Source organism: Suricata suricatta, chromosome 14, assembly GCF_006229205.1.
Source record: "Suricata suricatta isolate VVHF042 chromosome 14, meerkat_22Aug2017_6uvM2_HiC, whole genome shotgun sequence".
Classification (NCBI taxonomy): Eukaryota; Metazoa; Chordata; class Mammalia; order Carnivora; family Herpestidae; genus Suricata; species Suricata suricatta.
This window is the reverse complement of record NC_043713.1, coordinates 30,497,176-30,506,650: the sequence shown is the minus strand read 5'-3', so window position 1 is coordinate 30,506,650 and position 9,475 is coordinate 30,497,176. Positions and strand designations below refer to the sequence as shown.

Sequence of the window (9,475 nt, the reverse complement as noted above, 5' to 3'; positions counted from 1 at the left end):
CAGATAAAGTCACAGAATGGTATATAGGGCAACGCACATGTGAATATCTGACTATTTGACATCTGACATTGTCTCTTATGACTGATTTGGGCTTTATGTATATAGGAAGATTGGAATTGGTCATCTAATGGCAATTAAACTTATATTGGTCCAGACTTACATGTCCACTTATTCTAATGAACAGTAGAAAACTAAATCAAGGAATTTTTTGAATTCTAAAGGAATAAGCGTGTGGTTTACATTCATTACAGATTATCTGTCATCAGCAATCACAAATCATGTAAAATATACCTGTATAGTAAAATATATACACATTTCTCTTGTACACGCACACACCGTGTAGCTGTATGGTTAGTAGATGAAAACATCTGTTTTGGCAATCAGATTGTGTATGGATTTGGCTTTACCATCTACTATCTACATGAACTTGAAGAAATTACGTTTTTAAGTTCATTTATTTTTTGAGAGAGGGAGAAAGAACAAGCAGTGGAGGGGCAGAAAGAGAGGGGGAGAGAGAATCCCAAGCAGGCTGTCAGCACAGAGCCCAACACTAAATCCCACGAACTGTGAGATCATGATCTAAGCCAAAAATCAAGAGTCAGACATCAACTAACTGAGCCACCCAGGTGCCCTGAATGTGGGCACCTTATTTAACCCCTCTGTGACTCTGTAAAATGTAAATGAAGGTAGAGCCCCCCTCAGAGGTTATTGTGTGAGGGTTAAGTGATATGCTGTGGGTAAGACACGTGAGGGATGCCTCTTATACCATACGCTCACAGTAAACGGAACACGACTGTGTCTGTGTGAAAGACAGTGTGTGTGAGTATTGGGAGTGTACAGACCTAGATACATTTTTATAAATAATGAAAAGACTTTGACATTGATATTCTGAATTTTATGTTTAAAGAACTATTGCATGATTCACAGTTTATAGATTATAGGAAAAAAGCAAACTTAAAGGGTAGAAGGAAATTTTGGTTAAAAATAAAACATAACTGTTAGGGCTTTTCTTTATATTGCTAACCTTTCATAAATATCACTTGGATCATTTCACTTCCTTGTTCTAAAATCTTCAGTGGATTTTGATCAGGTTCTTGCTCAACCACTTACAAATTGTTAAATTTTGGGTCAGCCATTATGTCCTCATCTGTTAATGAGAATGGAAACTGTCCTACCTGCCTCTTGGAACCGTTGCCAGGAACAAACTGGAAACTTTATATCTGTTGCTCTTGTCTGCCTGACCCTTTCTTTTCTTGGACTAACAGATCTTTCTGGATCTATGTCTCCAGTGGGATATTTCATCAAAGGGCCTGCTTGCTTTTTATCTCAGGACCATGTGGTAGAGACCCGATCAGTTGTGGCATTCCATTCCCATGCCTTCACCAATGGATTCAAGGAATAGATATCCAAGAACTGGGAATACTCTATCCATGAATTTAGACTTACACAGACTCTTGGTGAAAGACTATCCTCCTCTTGGATTCCCATTTGTGGGGAAGATGTGAGCTGGGGCTATTGTCACCATCTGCCCCAACCAAGTAAGGGAAGGTGTCTGTAACAGCAGAGACAGAAGGCAACCAGTGAAAAGAAGTAGATATGCACGAAGAAGACAGAGCAAGTCCATAGAAGAACCACTTCTCTGATCTTGCTATAAATCTATAAATCATGTGAATTATTTCTCACTTCCCTGTACCTGCAGGCTCCAAGCCCATGCCTCCACTTCCATTGCTCTTTTGTGACTCCTCCCCCCTCACCCTACTTGCCACACCTAAATCTCTTTTCCTGCTGCATTTTCAAATCTTGAGTCCTTCCATTTCTAGATTTCTTATAGTTCTCCATCCCTTACTGATATCCCCCTCGGAAACTTTACCAATTACCATGTACTTCATATTTGGGTACTTAATAATATCCTATAATGATGCCTTTGTATGTTTTATGTATCAGTCTGAGTTTCTAGTCCACACCTGCTTCAACATTTCAGTCCCAAGATTTCTCTTACTCCAGAGCAAAGTGAAGGCTGCTTGCTTATCAGCTCCTTCCTAACTTTTAAATCCAATCCACATTCACAGCAAAATGAATGGGTCTTTAATAGATATGGCTTAGTGGAAAGGTGAAAAAACAATGTTATAGCAACAGCATTGGTAGACATTAAACATACTCACAGACAAATAAAACATGTGTCTTATAAAAATCTATATAAACAAAAAAGTATATATTAAACAGAATAAAGTGGCTGTGGAGGAAGGGCATAATTACAGGAATAGTGTACAGTGATGGAAAGGACTTACTTAAAGTAAGGGGGATGGTGGGGTGTAAACTAAGGAAGATTAAAAAAAAACCTTCCTCATCTGGGGTCTTAAATAAATTCATAAATATATACTTATATTCTGGGTCACAAGTGCTACAAGATCCTTCAACAGTTTTGGCAATTAAAATCATAATACCTCCCCAGGTATATATTTTCTTATGCATATTCTGTTTATACAATGAAACAATGAAACAAAAGGACTGCACATTGGATGGATGTCAACCTTTAAGAAAATCCAATATAATAAAATATGGATTAAAAAATTCTGAAACATGTATTAAAAAACTGGGGAAGCAATTATTTCTATTGCCAAAAAAAAAAAATGTGTCCTATTTAACAGATAACTTGCTGCAAGGTTAATTTAAAAATGAGCACTCCAGTGCATGTAAAAGCATGTTTCAATTAAAACGTTTTTCTACTTATAAAAATATAACTCACACCAGTATTTCATAAATGAAAGCAGCTTTATTTTTTTGTTGTTGTTATTATTGAAACCCTGCTTTTCTAACTTCAGTTTATATATTATATGCCTGAATAATGAATGAAGAATGCAGTATAAAATACATACTAAAGAAGTCTAAGAACATTTATTTTAAGAATAATTTAACTAATTAAAAAATACATTTTCCAAGTATTTGCTGAAAGGTTTTTTTTTTTTAATTTTTAAGGGTATTTTTTAAATCCTGGGCAACAACAGAAGCCCTCAAGGGCAGAGACACATGGAGTCCCTTTTTGTTATTCCCAGATTTTCCGGGTCTGATGATGGCGGTGATCACACTAATGATGTTAATGACAGTAATAATGTTGATGGGAGAGGTAGTCAAGCCTGCCAAAATGAAAAATCTCATATCTGAAATGGGCCCTTTTAAATTGTCATTTCTTCCTTTTATTTTTTTCCCCTTTCTCCATTGGCAATAATAGGTAGAGAATCACAAATAATTTCAAACTACATTATGTTCCTTGACACAGGGAACCATATCTTAAATCACCAGTTCTCAACCAAGGTGTCATGACATACTCATTTGTTCATAACAGCTATGGAGTACTTTAAAATCAATCTTCATGTGTGATATAAGTAATGAGATATTAATAGGGAAAATACTTTAAAATGTGATTTTTAATAAAACAGTATCTTTGAGGTTCTACCATGAACAATTTCATTTCACACATTTTCTTCCAAATATGCTTTCCTGAGAGAGGAGGAAATGCTGATATAACTAGTATTTAAAAATAGTACATAAAGCCCTTCTATTTATTTTACAAAATTTTTAGTATTTGTTTTTGAAAGAGAGAGAAAGAATGTAAGCACGAGTGGGGGAGGGGCAAAGAGAGGGAGACGGAAGATCTGAAGCAGGTTCCAGACTCTAACACAGAACCCCATTCGGGGCTGTGAGATCATGCCTGAGCCGAAACCAAGAGTCAGCCACTTAACCAAATGAGCCACCCAGGCACCCATAACGCCCTTCTATTTTGACCACACCAAGCCCTGTTCTGAAAACCTCCGTGGATCCTCATTTTAAATGTCCTGTCATCCCATAAACAAGGAAAGATCCTAGCATTCAAGTCTGTCACCATCTCACAATCTAAATCTAACAATGTGTTTCTCAAATGGCAGACTTGGCACAAAAATCTTTTGTCAGATTCTAAATCCTGGATTTTTGTTTAAAAAATATAGTCACTATGGCAATCTGCTAAAAATGTTTGTTAATTGCCATATAAAAGAGAAACAGAGCCAGAGAACCATTATATAGACATTTAATCAGGTATGAACCAGTAATACATGAAAACCCATATAAATAAAAATTCTCTTTTATCAGAGCAATGCATTTAACTGATAATTTCAACATTTTCCATCTCTAAACTCTTTTTACTATGTCTAGTTAACAGAGAGAGAAAGAGAGAGAGAGAGAGAAGGAACTGCAAAGGGCATCCAAGCTTCTAAGAATTTATAAGACCAAAAAGGGAGACATTTGGTTATATTCGTACCTGCTAGAAATTGCCAGTCATTTGCAGTGCACTGAATAAAGAATTGCCGTTTTCAATTCACACTGGGGAGAGAGAATGGGGAAATTCTATAGGTAAAAAGGAAAATGTCACATTCACACAAAATACTAAAAATACAAAGTTGAGTGAGGAAAAAAAAGTGGGAAGAAAAAGAGAAAAGGGGAAAAGAAGGCTGTGGATTTTGGGGCCAGACTGAAAGAGCAGGGACTGAATTGAGTTTTTAATTTTAAGAGGAGAAGGAATTAAATTCTCCACGAGAAAAATAAATCAAGGGAACTTTTATAGGGTGACTAATACATTAATAACCTACAGGAAGCGCTGAGCTCTTGGGTGAAGCCAGTTCAAGGACAAAAGGGCAAGCTCCCACTCTCGGAACTCTGTCAAGGGATCTTCAATGAATTCACGGAGCAGAGATACAGAATCCGGAATTCTTAGAGATGCTTGTCTGCGTCCATAAAGTCTCTTGTGTACATCTCTGAAAGGCCTTATTATTGACTAATGAGCTTGTCTGAATCACCTATTTGCTTTATTATTTGCAAGCAAATATACAATTATGCCTGAGCTAATTTGAGATTCCAACTTTTCATTTTTAATGCAGCCTAGTTAATGCATAAAGCCTTTCACAGTGTTCATGACAAAAAGGTTATTCTTTATTCTTTTGTGCCAGTGATTTTTTTCAAAGCGAGTTTCACTAGATGTCATTTTCTCTGGAAACTTTTTTCCCTCCTTCCATTAGTGGAACAGTCTAATTACTGCATAATCAAAAAGAGAGGCGCACACGGCTGCCTGGCTTCACCACATCCACACAATGGTACCGAACACATCTTAACGGTCCAGTGAACTGTCAGCGGCAAAAGTAATTGGAAATTGGGGGTATTTCTTCATGTACTAGTAGTGGGAGTTGTTCTTGTGCTTTGTTAATAGGCAAATCACTTGCAGGAGGTAGGGAGTCTATAGTTAGTTTGTAAAGACTCTTTATGATGTTGTGTGTGTGTGTGTGTGTGTGTGTGTGTTTTAAGTTAAGACACTGCTTTACTTCCTCCCCAAATTTTTTTTTCCAATTACACATTAAATGACTTGGCATTTGAGGTAATGTTATCTATTGTTAATTCACCTGTTAGGAAATTGCCTCTCTCTAGAACCTGGGGTTAATAGAGTGCAAAAGACCATTCTTATCAAGGGGTGGGAGAAAGGCGATTAATTTACACTATAAATTAAAACATAGAAAATGGAAAGAAAACAGACTCCAAGGTCTGGCCTCACTCCTGAAAAGCTATTATGTTTTGTTGTTTTTTTCTGTTTTTAATTTGTTATTTTTATCCACTTTAGCAGGCCTCTAATCATTCCAGGCAGAACACACAGCATGGATGAAACTATACATGAAAGAATATGCTTCAGGAAGCAAAATTAATTGACATTGCAGGGAACATATTCACAGAGTCCGTGGAGTTACAGCTGTGTGGCTTCCATTCACATCACAGTAAAATCATTTGTCTGTTTAACATTTGCAAAAGCACATTTGAAAAAGAAAACCATGAAGTGCTAAGTAGAGTTGTTGACAAGCATGAATCTTCTTTGTCATATTTCACCTTTCATAAAAACAGTGATCCTAATAATGATTAAATCCATTTGTACTGCATTCAGAACCCACTGCAAACCAATGTAGGTCGGGGTATGGCTTCCAACAAGTAAGCCTGAAAATAATTGTTTATTGACCACTATGCTGCTCTTTGTGAAAATCAGTTATAAATAAAGTCTCTGGTTAATTAATAGCAAAAATAAATAACTGAAGAGAAATACATACATTACTCATTTTCATTTCAGGAGATAGGCCTTTGTTCTCTACTTCAGCCACCTCCAACAACTAAAGGTAACAACTACTCTTGTAACATGCAAAATTTTAAATCAGCTACCGATGCTTATTTTTTTCTTGCCGGACTGCCATGTCCCAGCATCCTCATGATATCTGGTACCTACCTGGAACCCACACTCAGATGCTTCAAGTTATACCTTAGCATTTGCCTCTTCCCTCCTTACCAGTCCTTTTCTCATTCCTTTCTCTCAAGACTCTGGCATAGGTCATCAAGGAGTTGGCCTGACTGGCAACTGCCTAATGTATAAGTCAACAAAGTAATATGTGTGATTGATCGAATATTTACCATTTACAAGTTTGGTGGCATTGGGCATGCTGCTTAGTTTCTTAAGCCTCAGTTTTGACATTTGTAAAATTGGGTCAATAACCCTGTAAGGGTCTGGGGAAAATTAAATGAGATGAGAAGCATATAAAGCACCTATCCTAGTGCCTTGCACATAGGAGACATTCAATAAGCATTAGATAGAGGATTATTATCCCCACAGCCAAGCACAGTACCTGCCACATAATTGGAACTAGATGCCTGCTTGTTGAATAAAAAGAATGAATAAAGACAGATTAGGCCAGATTGCCATCTGCACCTGAAATATCAGAACAAGTCATCAATCAAGTAGCAGTTATTTTGTGCCTAAAACATGCAAGCATCAACATGTTCTCCAGAAGAACATAACATTTTAGACTAGTCAGTTTCCTCCCATGATAAAGCATAGATCACACAGATAAAAGATACATGTTTCATGGAGTTAGAAATGACTCACTCTTCACCTGGCAATTTCCAATGTTGGTACAAACAATGCATCCTAAGCATCCATTTTTTTCAATCTATTTGTTGAAAACAATAACTAATTCCATTCAAAAATCAACACTATAGTTAAGAAATTTCAATGTATCACCAAGTAAGTGTTGAAAGACAGAAAGAAAAGTTTAAGTGTTCCTGAGAAATTTGTAAAATTTCCTTTAAATAATACAGAAATCAGTGAGACAAGGAGACATATTTAGAGAAAATAAAAATAAAGAACTATATGGAAGAAAAATCTTTGGGAAAGAAAAGGGACTTTTGAAGATGAGCTCGAATGTGACTAAAACTCCATCACTTCTTAGCTATATAGCTTTACATACATCACTTAGCCTCTCTAAACCTCAGTTTTCCTATCTTCAAAATGGAAATTACCATACATGTCTGCAAGCTTCATGTGAGAATTAGAATAATAAATATTCTAGGCTTAGAGTAGCCACTCCATGAATAGCAGTAGTGAGGTATTGGTGGCGGCGACAGCAGCAGAAGTGAGACGGCAGTAGCAGTAGCAACAGACTAGGCTTTGGGGAGTCATTTTTAACTACAGGCTAAATACAAAGCAGCAATTTCCTACCAGAAGGGGAAAAACAGTATTCTGGAATGTATTTTTTAAGCATGTTATGGAAGGGGAAAAAAACAAATGGCCAATAAACATATGAAAAAAAAGTTCGGTTTTACTAGGGATCAGGGAAATGCAAATTAAATAATGAGATACTCTTATGCACACATCAGATTGGCAAAAATTAAAAAGTGTGACAATATCAAATACAACTGAGGATGTGAGAAACAGGAGCTATGAGAAGCACTTTGGAAAGCAATTTGCAATATCTAGTTAAAAAGCTGCAGGCCTTTTGCTGCTCTCCAGGGGTATTTCTCCACTGGAGACATTCTTATATCCGAACATGAAGCCAGATACACAAGCATTGCTTACAATAGAGAGAAAAATAAAAGGAGAAAATATATATGTCTCTCAAAAGGACAATGGATATATAAAAGATATTTGTTAGATGGAATATGATGGACCATTTAAGATGACTGAATCAAAGTTGCGTCTATCAACCTAGATTCACATTACAAAACAATGTTAAAATGAGGGGCACCTGGCTGGCTCAGTCCGTGGAATGTGTGACTCTCGATCTCAAAGTTGTGAGTTCGAGCACCACACTGCATATAGAGATTACTTAAAAATACAGTATTTTTTTAAATGCTCAAATGAGAAAGAATATTACTGAATGATTAAAAAATATGCTACCTTGTCTTTGTCCTAGGAAAGTACAGAAACATGAAATGATACACATTAGATTCAGGGTGGTAAGTTTTCTAGGGATGAGAGTGGGAAGAATAGAATCAGGCAGGAATACAGAGTGTGTGATGTTTGATTTCTTTTTTAAAAAGTCAGAAGCAAATAGACAAATAGATGAAATTTCTTAAACTTGGTACTACGTATGCAGGAAGGCCCATATAGTCACGTCCTATAGGCAAATTTTGGGGGCTTAGAATTATCATTTATAAAATGAAGTGACTGAGCCAGCTAATTGTAAGTTCTCTTTCAGCTAAGGTATTTCATAAATGAAAAGAAGGGCTTATAATGACAGGGTAGGCCAGTCAAGTTGTTCTCTCTGGCATAAGTAAAGGAAATTGTTTTAAATTTAAGAGAAGGGGTGCCTGGGTGGCTCAGTTGTTTAAGCATCCAACTCTTGATTTCAGTTCAGGTCATGGTCTTACAGTTTGTGAGTTAGAACCCCACTTTGGGCTCTGTGATGGCAGTGCGGAGCCTGCTTGAGATTCTCTCCCTCCCTCCCTCTCTCTGCCCCTCCCCCACTCACTGTCTTTGTCTCTCTCAAAATAAATAAATAAACATTAAAAATAAATAAATCTAAGGGAAAATACTAGAAAACTACATAAATAAAAACATTGTGGTATTGGCATAAGGCTAAACATACAGATCAATGGAATAGAATTGAGAGTCCACAAGTAAACCCTTACATTCATGGTCAGTTGGTTTTCAAAAAGGATGCCAGGACCATTCAAAGCAAATAAGAACAGTCTTTTCAACAAACAGTACTAAGACAATTAGATATTCACTTGCAGAAGAATGAAGTGGACCATTACACCATACACAAAAATTAACTCAAAATATTTTGTAGGCCTAAATACCAGAGCTAAAAACTATAAAATTCTTAGGAAAAAACACAGAAATCTTTGTGACTTTGGATCAGGCAATGGATTTCATCAAAGTTAATAACTTTTGTGTTTTGAAGGATACTATCAAGAAGGTGAAAAGGCAATTCATGTAACAGGAGAAAATATCTTCAATTATGTTATGATAAGAGATTCATGTCAAGAATATATAAAGACATCTTACAAATTATAAGACAAAAGTCTTATAAAAGACATATCCACTTTTTTTTTAAGTAAGCAAAGGATTTCAATAGATATTTCTCCACACACAAATATACAAAGGAGCAATAAACAGGTGAAAAGATGTTCAACA

At 36.2% G+C, this 9,475-nt stretch overlaps 1 long non-coding RNA gene across 1 annotated transcript; it reads right to left on the bottom strand.

Annotated features, from left to right (window-relative positions):
* Positions 1-1,503: 1,503 nt before the first annotated feature.
* Positions 1,504-4,688, bottom strand: LOC115277772. The gene is made up of 3 exons (XR_003902511.1): positions 4,623-4,688; positions 4,295-4,356; positions 1,504-1,552 (listed from the first exon to the last, which is right to left on the bottom strand). It is a non-coding gene; the product is annotated as an uncharacterized LOC115277772 (long non-coding RNA).
* Positions 4,689-9,475: the final 4,787 nt, after the last annotated feature.